At 33.3% G+C, this 19871-nt stretch overlaps 1 protein-coding gene across 1 annotated transcript in view; it reads right to left on the bottom strand.

Annotated features, from left to right (window-relative positions):
- The window catches only part of LOC147072628 (neutral alpha-glucosidase C-like), a 103125-nt gene that overhangs the window by 51848 nt on the left and 31406 nt on the right, over nt 1-19871 (bottom strand). The window lies entirely within an intron of this gene.

Below are 19871 nucleotides of genomic sequence, written 5' to 3' on the forward strand. Positions count from 1 at the left end.
TGAAGAAGAAAAAGAGCCTATGGGACTAATTTACATTCTTCCTGGGTGCGCCACTGCTTATTGGGGTAATAATTAGATTCATTTGCGAAAATTTGCGTTCACATTCACTTGAAGTAATGGTAATAGAATTCAATGCATATAATATATCAAACGCGATAGTTTTTCAGGATATGTATGTCTTTTCATATAAGATGATTCAGGAAAATTAACTTGTACCTACCTACTACGTAAGCGCGAACATTATTTCGTCTAATTGCTTTTTTATAACTGAGAATGTCTCAGGAGCAGTTACCCAAACTGAGGTTGCCATGCACTCAAGTGTGCTTTAACCGAATTTATATGACTAGTCAAGAGTGGCCATGAAAGAAAGGAACACATAAGCAAAATTAAAAATTTTGGTAGCTCATACAAAGCTGATAATTATGAATTATCTAAGGAAGTAAAAACATCTTCACGTTGACAGTATGCAAATTTTCTAAGTGCAACAAATTGGCTTTTGTGGGACCAGATCGGGCGTTTTACTTTTTTTCTTTATTTCCTATTTTTTTATTTAACTAGGTACTTCAAAAATTATCGTTGTTAGTGTTATTATTATATAAAATCGCTGAAATTAATAAATAGATACCTACCTTAACAATATAAGTTTTAATGAAAAATTGTATGTGTTTGTTTGTGGGGGGGGGGGGAGTGTAAATTTACCACACCGGCTGACGGGTGACACCAACCCTATTTACTCCACTGCTCAAATGCGTGAATTGATGATCCGCACACACACAATAGAAAAATTAGAGGGAACGTTGCTAGCAGTGTATTGAAATTGACTGATGAATGTTTGCTTTATTTTATCAATATACAAGTAAACAAATGAGAAGACGGCTTAATATAAATGCTAACATAAATTTCTCAAATTGTTTCAGACCATTCGTAATAATATATATTACCATGTGCATGCATACTAACCGCACGTATCTACATACGAGGTAGATACCTATTATTCATGCGAACTAGAATCTAATACAGATGACAGTTATTTCGGTATCGCATGTTGTTGCCGCTAGAGGCAGCACGTCCTTGACGACTGTATTTAATTTGAAATTAGTAAATAACATAATAAATATAAATTAAAATATTACGTTAAATATATCTAAAAAGTAAGAAAAATATATTGAACAGGCCCACGTTTTCGCTTGATGCAATTATTGAACATTGAACATTTTTATTTTTCGTAAAAATCGATTGATTTTAGATTGAAAAAAAAACATTAAAACTATAATTAATTGACAAGAGAGATTCGCTAGTTCCAAGAAAACTTATTAAACAACATTAAATCGATAATTTTGTTTCAAGAAATTACTTGGAACAATAAATATTTATTTTAGTAAAACCCTTATTTTTAGCCATTTTTTCAAATTTGTCGCTTTCTCTTTGAAATAAAAAAATATATTTTATTTTTCCCATTGCATTTAGATAGGTATCGATCGATTAAAATATGTTTAAAGCTTTAATTTGATAATGAATTTCTATGCCTCTCCCCCTTAAACGATCACTTGATAGAAATACTGAATAAATATACTGAAATGACATTTTGACACTTCATATTGATTTCCATAGTAACTCACGTATATATTAATATTAATAATTTAGTTTTTAGGATCACAGATCCCTAGCAACCAATAATAGTGGATTAGATTACGGATTTCTTCAGAAATAACTTTTCATATAAAACCGAATTAACTAAAAATGAATTCAATTCTACTTAAAGATGGCTAAAAGTATTAAAAAATGCATTGGCATCGTGTTCTGATACATTCTAAAAGTTCAAATATTTAGCTAGTCGGGAAGTTAGTTAAAAATCGATTGCATGATTTGTACCTGACAAACAACCACCGGACAAATAAGAATACGAGCTAAGAAAAACGTTTTAATAATGTACCTATAACCAAAGCGTATACCCGTTTGAAATATACAAAAAATAACCCGATAATTCATTGACGATAGGTTGAGATTCTAAAATATTGCAATAGATTATTAACCTTTTCATAGGCCACTTTCAAATTTATATTTTAATGATATAGTTACAAGTAAGAAAAAATTGTTAATGTAAAATAAATTATGTTTAAAATGGTAGATATGAAACGAACATGATTTTTTTTTCAATCATTTTATTTGTATAAAAAATATTATTAGAATATATATATATACATGGGCAACATCCCGCCCACGGGTCTTCGATTGACGACCACTGCGCTTTAACATAAATACAATATTCACCTTATTACTGTGTTTTCCATCACTCTTGGCTATGCTTTATATAATATGTATATAAAGCATATTATAAACAATATGTAAACATAATACAAGTAATACGTCATATATATGTGTTACGAATAAATTTCTAGTGACGTTCTGTTAGATAAATAATGTATACCAATTAACGTATAAAATAATAAAATTAATATTATATTAATCTTGTTGCCTAACTACATGTAATTTGTAGCTAGAATTCCATAAAATCTTAATTCGAAATTTTCATACATACTGATAACGTCTCCTCCAAGACGCGCTTTGGAGAGAACGGGAGGGTACCAAATACCTCTTTGTCTGGGGAGAAGAATATGTTGAGATAAATTTGTTTGACGCAAAATTAACGTGGAGTGAAAACACGGACGTTTGTTGCACAAATTCTGTTTATTTTTACACAATTCATATTGAAAGTAATAACAATTAATTATTATTCTTGGCAATAATTTACAACAAAATAAGATCCTATTGTACTCGCGGTCAGGGGCGGCTCTACCTTAAGGGTTCGTAGGGATCATCCCCATATTGTTATGTCAAAAATACAAGTTGGATATTGTTATCACTGTCACAATATACATACTTATTTACATGATTAAATTAACTATTTAATTTATTTTATCATACTGGGGAGCGAATCAAATGACCCCGTGGTGAGTTAAAACGCTTGCTGTACGTCATCGTTCTAAACGGATAATGGTAAGTCTTTAATAATTATTAATGTGTAGGAATTAATTAAGTTAATATTTTTAAGCACGCTTTTTAAATGTGACGACTCAGATAATCATATTATTTATACTGAAAAATTACTCATTTTCTCATTAATAACATAATATTATTATAAGTATCATTTGTATAATATGAGAAAGTAGGTAGGTATGTATATATATTTAATAATTAATTGCTAAACCCCACCACCTAGAAAGTCGTTGAGCCGCCACTGCTCGCGGTGCCCGAACCACGGTATGTAATACAGGGTCCACGTTATTGGAGGGTAATTGGGACCAAAGATATAACTTTGTAAGAGAATCAGCTTAAAACGGGAACCAAAATTAATTAGTAAATGGGTTTAATTGAGTGACGTTTAGAAAAGAAAAAGACCTGTGAGCAAGACAAAAATGGCGTAGGAGTGTGGTATTAAAAGATTGTAAGTGACGATGGCGCTGTCCTATTCGACAACTCAATCGAGGACATTCAAGAGACAATCGACAGGTTGCATAATAACTCATCTTGCGTTGGTTTGAAAATCAACGCGAAGAAAACCAACGTTTTGTGTAATAGCACCTGTCCTGATCAAGATTTTCCTCTGATTAGCGACGGACAAAACATCGAGAGCATTGACAGCTTCAAGTACCTGGGGGTACACATCACGGGAGATGGCATTTTGCATAAAGAGCTCGCTATCCGAAAGGGAATGGCTGGAACAACATTCAACTCGATGCGGAATGTCCGGGACTCACGATTGTACTCGGTCAAAACCAAATGCCGCCTATTCGACGCTTGCATTCTGACGGTGTTGATTTATGGTAGTGGATCATGGCACCTTACGAAGGTTCAGAGCAACCGTGTACTGAGCTTCGAAAACATATGTTTGCGACGGATATTGGGTGAACGATGGTATGACTTTAGGAGCAACGAGGAGATAAGAGAACGCACCAAGCAGCCTCTCATCACGCTGAGAGTAAAGAGGCGACGCTGGACCTGTGAATAATGTTGAATTTTTAATACTAACTAAAATTTTATTATTCTTGAAGGTATGTAATGAAAGTGGCAAGAGGAGCTTGGTCGACAGGTAACGACAAGTGCGCGTATATCAGTTTAAAGGCAAAACGGGTCAAAGAATATAATTAATCTATATTATATGTTTCAACTTCAGAAATTTCTCCAGTATCAGTATTTTATATATTTTTAATTTTTTTTAAATTATTCTTTTAATTTAGGTCATTTAACAAACATAGCATTTAAATAGATTCCTTTTAAGGGGGGGCTGACAAGTCTTAAGCCTGGGGGCCCGGCGTGGTGGGTCAACCAGTTAAATGAGAAAAACACACCACACAATTTCTCGAATAGTAAAAAAAGTCCCCTTTTCCTTAATGATTATTAACATTTAAAAAGTTGTGGCTGTTTGGTGTTATTTGATATGATAATATCGCACATCCGGTGCAACAACGTCAATAATAATAATAATAATACAAATAAAAAGGATTTCAAGTTATACACATTTATATTTTTATAGAAATCGATGTTTTTTAAAATAAATATAAAAAATATTAAAACGATGAATTAGTCAAAAATCTAAACGACGAAAAATTGAAAACATAATAAATTACATTTAATTATAAATATGACCATAAAATATAATGTAATAATTAGATGTGACCCTGCAACGAAATCACATTTTATTACAATTATTGTAAGTTTATCTTTAAATTAAAAATATTTTTAATGTTTTCAGATACATATTTATTAATTAATATAGTTGAAATTGTAAATTATCAAAAAAAATCTCAAATTGCAAGCTTTGTATTTTTCCGCTAGGTTCTCTGCTCGCATGCATCTCCCCCTTAAATGCTTCTCCTGAACAAAAGTGTGTTTGCAGTTATGACGTTATTGCACCGGATGTGCGATAATATGATGATTGATATAATATTTAACGATAATTCACGTGTATAAATTTACTTTATTTATGTGTGTTTCTTGAATTACAAAATGGTTATTTATCCAATATGGCGAAGGGTTGCATGTCACTTGTCTACCACAAAAGGAGGTCGCTATCAGTGCTTTATAATATGCTGAGCGCTGACAACTTAATAAAGCGTGTGGATTTATTTAAACATCGCTAAAAATACATTACCCTTAACCCTAGGGTTCTGCGAAAACCACTTGGGGAACACTACTGTAGAAAATCACACCGCCCTTAACCTTAACCTAAAGTGATAGGTAGTGGGACCCGCCATAAATCCTGGTCCGGGGACCCGCTTCAGGATGTGGAGGCCATGCTTTCCAGTATGCGTAATGTTGTTACGTGTTTTTAAGTGGTGGTAAGTTCTGCTTGTTAAAGAACAAACTACATATTTACATATTTTTTTATGATTGGGTATGAATGTATTATTAAATAATATATAATGTGCTTGAAGTGGTAACATGTGTTTGTGATAAACAAAGCATTTTGAAGAGTAATTAAGTGATTGGGAGTATTAAAGGAAAAAAATAAGAGAGTCGTATATATAATGTACATTGTAGTTACATGCTTAACGATGAATATTATTGATATATTAATAAATATGTGCGTAGATCGCGGATTGCCGGAGATTTCGGTTATATGTAAATTGTACGTAAAACATTTCACCTTGGCACAGTTTGCTGTGAGCTTTTTATCGGAAAAGAGATGACCGTATACCTACTATACGGACTCCAATTTTATTAGATTCAATTTGAACATTAATTAAATTTTCATAACTGATTTTGGCAAAATTCATGAATGTAATAAAAACCTAACCTAACCTAACAATTAATCCATTATATAGGCTATTTTCAAAATTTGTTAGCTGCGGCTTCCTGTAAAGTGTAAACACATTAAACTGACAATAACCGTGTTTTATTCAGATATGAATTTTATGTCAGTAGGTACTATACGACTAGAGTTGGGTTTCGGGAATTCTCGAGAAATTTTCGAGATTTTCCATCCCGAATCTCGAGAATTGAAATTTATAATATTTCGGGAAATCTCGGATCTCGAGAATGTCTCGAGATTCGGGATTTCTTTATTATCAAATTTAATATATATTGAAAAAACGACTTTTTTAATTGAAATAAATTAACAAAATTTGGGTTCGAGTGTGCGATCATGTGATTTTAGTTCAACACAATTTAAGCCAACATCGACTCAAAATGAGCACAATAATTATTCAACATTAGGGAATTTTGTGTCCCAAAAGTGTACGCGATTCTCAGACGCAGCCATTGACAGTTTGTGTTTTTTGATATTCTATTTTAATAAGTAATTTTTTGAATTATTTTTGTTTTCCTACTTCTTTTTATTTTTCTTCTTACTTAAATAAAAAAAATCATATTTTTTTGGAATTTGTCTATTTTTACACTGATTTTAGAATTTTTTACATGTTTTTTTTTTAAATTTTCTCGATATCTCGAGAATTTTCGAGAATTCTCTTGTGGAAACCCCGAATCTCGAGAATCAGTTTTCATAATTTTGGGAATACCCAACTATAAATACGATCCTATGAGGTTGGACAGTCTTTAATATACGGCCATATATTTCCGATACAGCATTTCACGGTGAAATGTGATACGGCGAACTGCATACGTACAAGTTTCCGGACACGCGAGATTTCACCATAGATCGAGGGAAGTGTTTAGATCTTGTGCTTGCCCTATGCCCAATACTGGGCACAGGGTGAAGTAAGTAATATGAGCCATTTTTCCTGTGTTATCAAAATTGCTTGATGGTTGCTATTATTATTAATTTTTATTTACTATTATATTATTGTCAACGTAAAATAACACGGTTCGTAGTTTTTTTAGGCTTACATAGATATAACTTTAGGTCTGTGATCATCTAGAATGGTGCGCAATCTGATAAAAGTGTACTGTCAGATGAACGAAACTCATGTATTTTTCAAATCATTCACGAACAGGGATTTTACTCATGATTGGAATTTGAAATACTTCCGATAGCGTAGTAATTGAGTATTTCAGTATTTTGAGGTTGGTTCGAAATAACTTTTTACTGAATAAATATCTGAAGGTGCTATAACTCGATTCTTGGAGAAAGCATTTAGATCTCTCAAGGTTTGTCGATATTAATACATAATATTACTTTCTAATACAAAAAGTTTTCAGAAAAAATATGGTGAAAATATATGTAAAATTCTTCTTATTAAAAAAAATTCAAATGCGTTGAGTTATTATGTCTTGATACCAAGTGAAGCAAAAGAACAAAAATGTTTAACAAGCTAATTAAAAAGGAAGATACCTGTTAATTACTTTTTGTAATATTTAATTTGCGTTAAATTGGGCTCATTTCAAACGAAAAGTATTTACCCTTACTTGAAAACAAAATATTGTTTTATGAATATCACTATCTTCATCAAAAGAGCGCGTACCACCGTAGTAGGTACCTAAGGTTAAAAACAACTTTCAAAGCATAAAGATATTGGCATAAATGAATCCTATTTCAGTACATATTTTATTTTCATTATTAAAAGGATTTTATCAGAATAATAGTAACTAGATTCTAATACCTTTTAGAACTCACGTGGGTGTTGTAGAGTTCTTTATTCGGTTAGGTACTTCGATATATTGGTGAGTGAGAGAGGCATATGGGCACAAGTATAAAAATGGATAACATAGATGTTTATTTTATAATTCCGCGCAGAATTATGTTTTATTACACTAAAGCATGGACAAGCATTGGTCTTATTACATTAGGACAAACATTGATTTAAAACGGTTCGCCCGGAACTTTCACTTTCACACGGCACTGGCAATTTTAGAGTTGACTCATTTTTATCACATTTCACAGTATTCACTTTTATTACATCAAGACGGGTGGAGTTTACTTTGTGATGGTGCATGCGCTGCGTGGGCAGCGGATACTCGCGTGGTGCCTACCAGCTTCGCGATTATCTTTCTAACTCAGGGGTGAATTTCAGACTCTCTGATTTTTCATAAAGCGTCTTCCCGCTCGTAAGATGCGGGAGAGGGGCTGGCGGGTGCTTCCTAAATTTTGGAAAAATGTAAACTGCGATCGCTTCGGTGACTTCAACGGTAAATTTTATGCTTTCTCCATCTGGTTCGGATATATTTTTACCGAGAAGAGCAAACAGTTAGTTTGCTTTGTGCCAGGGGACGCTGAAAAACCTCATGTTCGTTTGCGAAATATTTAAAAAAAGTTAAAGTTAAAACTTTTATCGGGGGTTGAAAACTTTTGCAGGGCATATAGTGATTTTACGGGATGGTGGTCGTTGTTTTATGTAAGTTTTCTGATATGGGATTGGAGACGTCTCTTTGCGAGGGGTTGGATTTGGTATCAATACATACATCAACTTCATTAATAATAGTCAGACAATCTGTTTATTTATAGAAAACACACAGATTGACAGCTTGTACAAGGGGAAATACATTCTCTAAATGGGAAGATTTGGTGCCACCAAGTGGTTGACACCACCGGGACGTTGGACAACAGAAGTCTTTGATGTTAAAACCAAAAACTAAGATGTATGTAAGTATACAATCTGAACCTCTATCGCATGCTTCTTCAAGTCGTAATGCTAGCCAATTTTATCGTTCAGTTGTTCTGGCGTCTGGCGTAAAGTGTATATTATAAGGATTGTTTTACTGATCGAAATATGCTTAAAGCTGATCATCGAAAATGCTTATAAGTAAATTATTATTTATCTAAGGCTTTATTTAAGTTATATAACTTACCAATCATTCAATTTTTATTTTACTTGTATGATGATTGTTTTTAATTTTGAATTATATAACTCAACGCTCCGCAACCGGTGTGCCGTGAGACGATGCAAGGTGTGCCGCGGCCCATTGCTAAAAGAAATACAAATATTTTTTTTTATATAATACAATATTTACTTAATAGTCAAATTTTCGTACATGGCTGGTAATATAATTGAGCACCTGCACCAAAACAATGGAAGGTCAGAATGAAAATATATTGACGTGCTATGATAAAGTAGAAGTTAAAACAGGGGTGGGCAAACTGCGGCGGGTATTTTTTTGCGGCCCGCCATCATTAATTGTACTTCTGATTACGAATAACTTTTTCATAATTTAAAAAAAAATATTGACAATAGATTAAAATTTGAAGGATTTGTTGTTTTGTAAATGTATTATCTCAGTACGTCTTCCTTGTGTCTCGTCTCACACTATGTAACCACTATTTTCTACGTTGAACATCGTGACACATTTAAATACTTTTGACTCCGCGTTGCAAGGAAAAAAATATATGCCCGATATGGTAAAAAGTTTGAATGGATTTCAATTAAAACTCAAGTTATTCCTCCGCCAAATATCGAATAACAACGTGGACCACTTTCCAACTTTGAAGTTGCTGAATATACCAGAATATAAATTTGAAGAATATGGTAAAATTATTAAAGCTCTGAATGACGATTTTTCACAAAGATTTGATGACTTCTGAAAAATTGAGACAAGTTTAGCAATAGTACGCGAACCATTTTCAATAGTTATTGATAGTGCACCGACAGAGCTACAACTTGAGATTATTGATCTGGGGCCCGATTTCCTAACTATCGTCTCGTGTGGCACCAGACGACATGACGTAATTGTGATGTCAGCCAATACACGCTCGAGCGGGCGGCAATTACGTCATGTCGTCTGGTGTCACACGAGATGATAGTTAGGAAATCGGGGCCCTGCAGTGTGACACTGATTTAAGAGACTTGCATCGTCGTGAAGAAATCTCCAAATTTTACAATGCCTTTAATTCAGACAAATTCGACCAACTTAAAGATTATGCAAGAAAAATGTTCGTTATTTTAGGATCAACCTATATATGTGAACAAACATTTTCGATCATGAACTTCCAAAAAAAAATCTTTACAATCAAATATCTCCGATACCCTTTTACAAGCAGTTTTGAGAATAACAACTCCATAATCAACACCTGAATTTAAGAAAATGTTAAAAAATGTACAACAGTTTCATTCTTCTCATTAATTTTTGTGTAATGTTTATTTTTCGTGATAATAAATAGTGTATATCTAAAAATGGTATTTTACTTGCGGCCCGCCGCTCATTTTGAATTCTTGAATTTGGCCCTCCATCCAAAAAGTTTGCCCCCCCCTGAGTTAAAACAAGGATCTCTACAAATGTACCAAAGGACCTACCAGACCACCATTGAAAACAAGCACATAATTTTGGATCCATCTCAAAAACATTTTACTTTGCTGCAAAAGAAATTTCATCATTACTTTCCTACAATCAATACGACTGGATTCGAAACCATTCTGCAACCAATTCTATAGAAGCGCTTTCCCTATAAATTCGAGAGGAATTTATTGAATTGAGAAAACGACGGGACGCTAAAACTGAAGTTCGCCGATGTTCCATTGGCTATTATATATATATATATATATATATATATATATATATATATATAAATATATATATTTTTTTATTAAGCTCCGAAGTCTCAATTGAGTCTTATTTAGCTTTACTTTTTAACATACACTATTAATACATATTATTACAATAATTACTCATACAGTTATTACAATACAAATTTACAGGAGAGGAAAACAAAAAGAAAAAGAACAAAACCAGTTTAAACTTGTAGGCCACACTCACTCAGAAACATTTGGACACACTGGAACGCCTTGACTGGGTGGTGACCTGGTACTTTTGTATACTTAAATCTTTAAGAAGCCGCTGTCTCTGGGTATCATACAGAGAACATTGCCAAACAACGTGGTTAACATCTTCAGTCTCACTTCCGCACCGGCACCCAGGGTTATTTATTATACCCAAGCAAGCCAGGGATGAGGCAAGATTATAATGGTCCACTCTTCAGCGATTGATTGTGACAATTATTGTTTCCCTATTTAGCATTTTATTGGTATACCATGGTTTGGTTTCAGAATTGTTATAACTTTGAAAGTACTTTTTCCCTTTTGTTAGACCTTGTTCTTTTAATAAACTATCTTTTAATATATTTCAGTTTTGGCTATTTTCTTGAATGTTTCAAAAGAGTCTGTATACGGTATGGGGAGTTTATCAATGCTCCTCTCAAGAGTTGCTGTTTTTGCAAGGTTATCTGCGTTCTCGTTCCCCAGAATTCCAATGTGTGAAGGAATCCAGTAAAATGTAATTGTGCTGTTATTTGAAGTTGTTTGTATAAATTTGTTAAACCTTTTTTTATCTCATATATTGGTAATACAAATATGTAGATTTAGTACTTCGTCGTGTGCTATGTTGTTTGTACCTATATTTAATTATTTATTACATAAAAAAACAAAAATGAATGTAATTTCAGTGCATAGCCCCCACAAGAGGGGGCAACAGGGCTCTAGCCTGAGAACCGAGGCTGAGAGGCGGGCCGGCGTGGGAGGTCAACCAGATAAGTGAAATAAACCCTAATTACAAATGTGATCTAATAGTAAAAAGGGCGCTATTTTACTATGCTGGTACTAATATTTTAAAACATGCGATTGTATGATACAATTTATTATTATTATGCCAATACTCAACAAATAATAAAATTATTCTTAACCCGATATAATTCAAGTAGATGTATTAATAAATACAAAAAAACGTTAAACATACAATCAATACCATTAATTTTTCCTCGAACACCATTTGAAAAATGCTATTTTAGAGCATCATACTGTCTTCAACCTTAGCGATAGGTAGCCCTCAAAAATCTTGGCTTGGGGTCCTCCTTCCGGTTGTGGGGTCCATGTTTTGGTGTATACTTTGTTTTACGTGTGGTGTGCCGTGGAATTCTGAGAAGACATTTGGTGTGCCATGGGTGAGAAAAGGTTGCGGAGCACTGATATAACTCATAACATAATAGTCATATAACTCATAATAGTCATACTCATTATACTCATACTGATGCTAGGTTTTATTCGGTCTGCTTCTAGAATTAATAGAAATGTAGGAATTTATATTTATAATAATGGCTAAACGACTCTACTCAACTTTGATGTCAAAAGTTGTCAAAGAGTGACTATAACATATTGTCTTATGGGCTATAAATTGCTATGTCTCGTATTAAACTCGGTTCATATTTCACAGAGCCAGCGCGATAATGATTATGGCCTCTTTAGGGTTCCATGGAATTTGATCCTTAATGCCTGTTTCAGGAGGGACACCGGTGTCCCGCTTGATATAATATAGGAGGCCTTTGTATTCGAATAAAAGGGCCTTTGTACTATGCTTATAAATGCTCCAAGCTAATGAGTCAAAGCATAATTTCGCGTTTGGCGGCTTGAGAATGTAGCGCCCAACGGAAAAGACACGCGTTGACTCATTAGCTCTGGGGTGTTCATAAACATAATACAAAGGCCCATTTATTCGAATAAAAAGACCTCCTATATTATATCGAGCGCGAGACCGGTGTCCCGTCTGAAACGGGCCTAAGAGATGACACCTTTTGGCTTTTGATATGACGGCAATAAATGTTCAGGAACTAAAATTGATTACAGTAGAATAGAAAGGCATAATAAATAGTTGATCTTTATCGGTGGCCGCTATTTTGTATTTTATTAAAATATAAAATAGTTCCAACAGTTCTATATTTTTTTGGCAGGTGTAGGTAGGTATCTCACGACTAGGGATTCCAATCCCGGGATCCCGAACTATTTTCGATACCTATGAATCCGGGATTGGTAAACATAATCCCGAAACTTTCGGGATTGATTTTTTTATCAATTTTTTATGGAAAATAAAATAAAAAGAAAAATATAACAGAAAAAATACTTTTAATAACATATAACTACATTAGAAATAAACTGGGTTTGAATAAAGTTTGATGATTTCCATGTGTTGCCAATTCATTTTATTTTTTCACATAAATTAATAAAAACGAGAAAGATTGGAAAAAAACTATGCTTCGCACTTTTAACAAAGTGATTCCGCATGATCTCATGCGTTTTACGACAGTTTCATATTTGGCTGATTAATTAGATTTAAGAATCAGAAAAGCCATATTCATTGATATACTACTAGATGAGCAGTTCCCATACAAGTGTCATTTTAAAAACGTACCACAAAAGATATAACGAATATCGTCTTATAATATTTCCTTGTAGGTATAATGCGTTAAGACCGTTAACATGGATTCCCGAATTTCACCCGTATTGCCCTGGCTGTAAAACTAAATTTGCGTTCTTGGAATAGTGAACCTAAGGGTGGCTGCAACGCAAAACAGACAGAGCAAGTCGTCATGCGCTGACTATTAGTTAGAGTAAGATGCAAGCTAGACCGGGCTTACTCAGTAAGTTTTAACAAAGGCCGACTCGCTGAAAATCGGGCGTCATTTTAAGAAGCATATGATTCATCCAGTAGTATATCAATGGCCATATTACATCATGATTTAGGTACTTTACTATTTTAAATATACTATTATAAATTTAATTATACTAGATTTATTTTTGACCGATCTTATCAATGTTTTTTTGGATAAGTATATAGAAATTAAATATCAACTATCAAAAAAATGCCAATCCCGGGATCGTCAAATTGTAATCCCGAAATCCCGAGTTCAAAAATTTGGCTCGGGATTATATTCCTTACTAACTCACGACACGCTTTCAGAATATTATTATTGTACCTTGTTCCTAAGTACCTAGAAACCAGTAAATAGTGTCATAGTAAGTGTTTGTAGAAATTCAGCTTAGTACAGAGTTTATACTGTATTATCTTTGAGAGCTTATTCACATTTTGAATCTATTCATAACATAAAATGAATTCCTAATATCTACCATAATGTTTGAAGTCTGTACTTACAACATTATTATATATATTATGTCGTACCTACTTACTTAACTAAAACGTACAAAGGCCTTACTTAATAATAGTATTATATTATTATAAAACTGAAAATCAAGAGCATTTCTTGGAGACAAAGCGCAATCTCCATAAAGTGCTAAGGAACTGACATGGACTAAAATAAATGAGAAAAAAAAATAGACAATTGCCAATTACATAATAATATAACATATTATTTATTATTAATATTATTATTTTATTTTTACAAAATATATTATTCTTTCATTGACTATAAATATGAACAGGAACCATCTGTTGTTAATGAAAAGTAAAATAGAATGCTACGTTAACATTATTAAGGTTACGTGGCATAACTTTTACAGATGAATCATAGATGGCAGTAGTATATAATATACAAGCATAATGTATCGGTAATTAATTATTTATTATTACAATTTATGGATATTGTCACGGTTATCAATTTAATTAATAATCAATTGAAAACAATAATTTACACTCGAAAACTCAACTGAATAATATTTTTTAAAGAAAATAGAGAAACGTAGATGGATGTTATTTTACTTTCTGAAGTAATAAATTATTTAAACCGATGTATTATTTTTGTAGTTATGGGAAAGCTCTGTAAATTTTATTGGACGTTCCGTTGTATACTCCACCTACCAGAGGCATCTGGCGGAAAAATACAAAGTTTGCAATTTGAGACATTTTTGATAATCTACATTTTACAGTATTTTAATTCATAAAAAATATGTCTCTAAAAAAAGAAAAACATTTTTTTGTAAAATCAAAGTTAAATGTACTTAATACCTATATAACAATAAGATGGAATATTTTATCAAATTAAAATTTTCTCAAGTTTCTGCTTCAAGGTTCTTTAAATTGTTAAGTTTATTTTTGACTTTTCAAATAATAAATATTATTAGTTTTTAGATAATACATATTATTTCCATTGTGAAATAACAGTGAAACACATTAAACATATTTTTTTTTAATATTGAAGTAACAATAAAGACATTATTATTTATTATTGCACACAAGATTTGAGAAATATTCTTCATTGAATATACTCGTAATATAATCATAATAATATTATACTGTACAGCAGCGATTTCCAAACTGGGAGGCGCGGAGTGTTGCAAAGGGAGGTGCGAAAAGTTTAACACAAATATAGCCACAGGTTTGCAGTTTGCAAATGCATAGTTTATAAAGAACCTGGGGCCCGGGCATAACATTCATCACACATGTAATCTAATAGTTTTAAAAAAGTTACCTGCGGCGCTACTTTATTTTAAGACTATTAAATATTTTAAATATGTAGTTGGGCTTCGCAATTTGATGTGATACCTATATGATGATAAGTCTACTTAAATGATAACTCCCGTGTATAATTTAGGAAACACTACTTTAGAGCAGTGGCGCACCCGGGATTTATTATTGGGGGGGGGGGGGGGCGAAGGAGGAGAATAGAAATTAGTCCCATAGGCTCTTTTTCTTCTTCATATAAATATTTTTACATAATTTTACAATACACGGCGATATATTTGTACAGTTTCTCCTAGTTTTTATTAAATTGGAGGCATAGTGGCGGTAACCGTTGAGCGTGTTATCAGCGACTGGCGGATTGGAAGTGAACAGCGACCATGGTAGCCATGTGTACCTAGTATGCTTAAACATTACTTCATTATCGGCTGTGCTACCCGCTTGGCCAAGAGCAGTGTTTCCCAAAGTGTGGTACGCATACCCCCTGGGGTACGGGAAGAGTTTGGTGGGGGTACGCGCTTCACCGGGTTATGGCTACGCCTGGTGCAACAAGCATTAATACAACATCCATGCTAGAAGGTTTATCGCATGCGGAAGAAGAGCAATTGTTGGAATTATTAGCTTCAGACGGATTCTTGCAAAATAAATATAAGGAGTGTACTTAAACATTATTTAGGTTGCAAATTCAACATGTGTATCCAGTTTTAACAGAGAAATTCCTGAAAAACATTGCCTTTTTCAACTCCATATCTATGTGAAGTTGCTTTTCAGCATTTGTAGACATTAAGTCAAAAAAAGGAACAGCCTTTGGGTGTGTAACCGCATCTCAGATTAAAATTAATAACCAGGGAACCAAATTATGATGATCTGTCGTTTCAACATAAATAATTTCATCCTTCTCATGGTTTATAATGAATGTTATTTTTTTAAATATAACTTTTATTTATATTTTATTATGAATGAATCTTATTATTCGTTTATTATTATTTTGTTTATGTACTACAAAAGGAATATATTTTGATTGTTATTAAAGTACTTATATGCATTTTTCTTTGACGAGGATTACTCAGTGTTACGAAAATTATAGAAGGGGTACACAGATGTCGAAAGTTTGGGGAACACTAGTCTAGAGATCTACAATATTTATGCCGAATTCCACCGAAAAAAATGTTCTTTTGATTTACACCACCACCGTAGTGGGTGTAGTCGTTCTTTTCGCCGAATGTTTATCGCAGATTTTTGGTTTTTTAATATTGAGGTTCCAAAATATTAATTGAAAATGGACAAAAAAAGTATTATTGCTTTTAAATTATACACAACCTACTCAATACAACACAGCCTAATATCTCGTTTGTCGGTCTTTTGTCTATGCACTCGGTGTACCTACACCATGGCCCACACATCCTGAAACGGGCCCTCAGGCTAGGGCAGTGGTCGGCAAACTGCGGCTCTTTGGCCCCTTGAGTGCGGCTCTTCCACAGATGCTCTCTGCCATATTTGACATGGCTACAAAGAAGAAGCAAAGAAAATAGAAGAGGATAACCGTAAATGTAATGTTGAATATACCGAGACTTAGCGTTTATTCAAAACTTAAATGGCTTACCGACCTTTATTTATGTGTCGGGAAAAGTTAGCGCATTCAAATTTAGAGAGATACTACAACTAAAAACTCGTAATTTTGCGCTAAATATTCTGTCGATGATGCAAGGAAGAAAGCAGTTGAGGAGAAGAGTCAAGAAAAATAAAATTCTGTATTTAATTAGGTACTGAATAAAATCTTTCAACAATGTTAATATTGCAAGTTTTGTGGTAAGTAAAAAGATTTCCAAGAGAGGAAATCAAGAGTAAATTGAGAAATCGATTTATTGATGAGAACCTGGAATCGTGCTTAAAATTAAATCAACAACATACGAACCTGACTTACCCAAACTTTACAAGGAGATGCAAGGCCATTATTCACATTGAGTTTGTCAGTCATTGTCATGATTCAATTTTATGGATACCTGACTTACAATTTAATTTTTATTAATAAATAAGATCATTATTATGTATGATATTCAGTTTTATTCAGTGTACCTACCTATAATTTAATAAGAACTTAAAACTTTAACCAAAGTATATTAAGTAAATTAGCAGTGTACCTACTTACTACCTACGCATATAATTTCAGTTTAAGAAATTTGGCTCTCAAAAGAAATCTCAATCGTTGTACTGTTGATATTTGTCTCTATTGACTAATGAGTTTGCCGACCACTGGGTTAGAGTATTTGACGGGCCCCCTATCCACCGCTTAGATTAAAGACAGTGTGAAACACTACATTAACGTTTTTCAAATTGTGTTTTAGTTCAAATTGAGGGTACTTATACAGTGAATTATTGGCGATTTTCAATACATCTACTTTAATAATGGAGCTGTCGAGTATCAACACAATATAATAATCTGAAAATATATTGGAGAATTATATAATTTAAAATGTTCATAGTCATGAAGTGTAACAGCGCCGCAGGCGACTTTTTCTATTAAAGATAATTTATGATGTATGTTTATCTCACTTATCTGATCAACCTGACACGCCGACCCCCCACAGCCCGGGTCCCCAGGCTAGAGACCTATACCACTCCAGAATTCGGGTGGACACCGAGAATTTCATTAGGGAACGGGTTTCTAAAAAAAACCTGACATCAGTGTTTCGAAATTTTTGTGTTAGAAAATAAAATCTAAGAAATTTTACTAAAAAGGGTGCTGGAGAATTACAAATCATTTTTTTCCGTGTTGTTTGTCTAAGCCCAAGGTATAGTTTATTGGCTTTCAATTTCAATGTGTAAAATCATTCTGATGATTTTCATATTTTGGAGGGGGGCCAAGGCCCCCTGCCCCCCCCCCCTGGGTGCGCTACTGCTTTAGAGCACCACACTTCCCTCAACCTCAGCGATAGGTAGGTGGGCCCACCAAAGATTTTAATCTGGGGACTCGCTCTAGGATGTGGGGCCTATGATAGAAACCATTTGTCAATGAACGATGATGAATTTGGATTGACTACTATTGAAAAGGAAAAAAATGATAGAATTATCATCCAATAATGCATTGAAACAAAAACCCTATTTCAATCTCGATTGAATCGAAGTGAAGAAATAATATAATACTTTGTCAAGAAAAGCAATGCAAGTTGTAAGTAAAGTAGGTATCTACTGCTATAGCTATACGATTCGTAACATCATATTTTTATGCGAAACGGAGTTGTCTGCATTAGCTGCAATGACATCCAAATATCGACCCCGTTTAGTAGAAAAAGAGCACTTTGTGCTAAGAAACAAGCACATCCATCGCATGAAAAACAAATTAATTTAAAAATAAATATAATAAAAGTACTCAGTAAAATATTGTTTATTTTTATTGGTAAGCAGGTACCTACTTAATTAAGTTTTTTTCTTTGATGTATTAAGTAGTACATAGTAGTTTGGCTATTTAAAAAGGTGTCTGTATTATTTAATGAAATAAAGGGGGGAAGCGCCAAGATAAGATTTTTTTAACATAAAGTTTGGAAACCACTGCTGTACACAGTGCGGTAGATTAACTCTGTAGATTTAGACCTCCATTGTGTCATATATTTTTTAACGGTTTTTAATAATGATATAATATGGCTACCAATAATTATTCTATTTAGTGGAGCGATATATATTATGATAAAGCGAATATTGTTTAATTAAAATAAGAAAATACTCCACAATAAAGCGTATCAAATAAATATTTAAATGGGCTATTAGAATATTTTTTGATATTTTATTTATGCAAAAATGTAATCAAATTGGTTGTTAATAAGATACAATTAATCCAAAATTGGAGAAAATTTAAATATATAGGTCATAATATTCCAAAGGTAAGTAAAAAAATATTACGCTGGCAGAGCGTGTATCGAAAATTATACAAACAGCGTAGTAAAATTATTGTAGGTACAAACGTTTAAGAAGCTTCCCACTTATCGTGACATTGTTTTCAGCTAATTCCGTTTTCCTATAAAAATAACGTATTTATTTCCAAGTACATACTGGTAAGTTATCGTGTATAATTATTAAATAATAAAAACTATGTGCCATCATACTAATAAATATTATAATAATATGTATTAAATTAAAGTATAAACATTCATAAACTTAACATAATATAATATTTTGAATTCCATTCGAGTGAAACTTTTTAAAACACGTTACAAATTAATTACTGTAACAGGCCAAAGTAGCATTTATTCGCTGAAAGCCTGTTAAGACATTTTAAATCCCGCATAATATCTCGCCAAACTAAAAACACTCTTTACAAGACCCTTGTAAAGCCAGTGCTCACCTACGCATCGGAAACCTGGACATTAACATCTTTGAAAGAAAAATTCTCCGCCGTATATTTGGACCGATCAGGGACGGCACCAATTGGAGGAGAAGATATAATGCTGAGCTCTACAAGCTGTACGAATATTGCAGCGCAGTTCAATCAATTAAGATTGGGAGACTGCGAAGGCTAGGTCATATGCACCGTATGAATGACAATGAACCGGCAAAGAGAGTGATGTCCAGCAATCCATCGATTAGCTGGTTGGATGGAGCTGCCAGTGACTGCCGTATTCTGGGGGTACCGAATTGGAAAGCGGCCACACTGGATAGGGACAGGTGGAGGGAGCTGTTGGAGGAGGCCAGGACCCACACCGGGTTGTTGCGCCCCTTTGTTTCCGAGAATGATGAGAAAAATAAAAAGTTTCACTTCTGTTACATGCGGTAAATATATGTACATACTTATATTATAATAAACTATT

Source organism: Rhyacophila brunnea, unplaced genomic scaffold (genome assembly GCF_057557595.1).
Source record: "Rhyacophila brunnea isolate RB1 unplaced genomic scaffold, BYU_Rbru_1.0 scaffold_19, whole genome shotgun sequence".
In the NCBI taxonomy this organism is placed as follows: domain Eukaryota; kingdom Metazoa; phylum Arthropoda; class Insecta; order Trichoptera; family Rhyacophilidae; genus Rhyacophila; species Rhyacophila brunnea.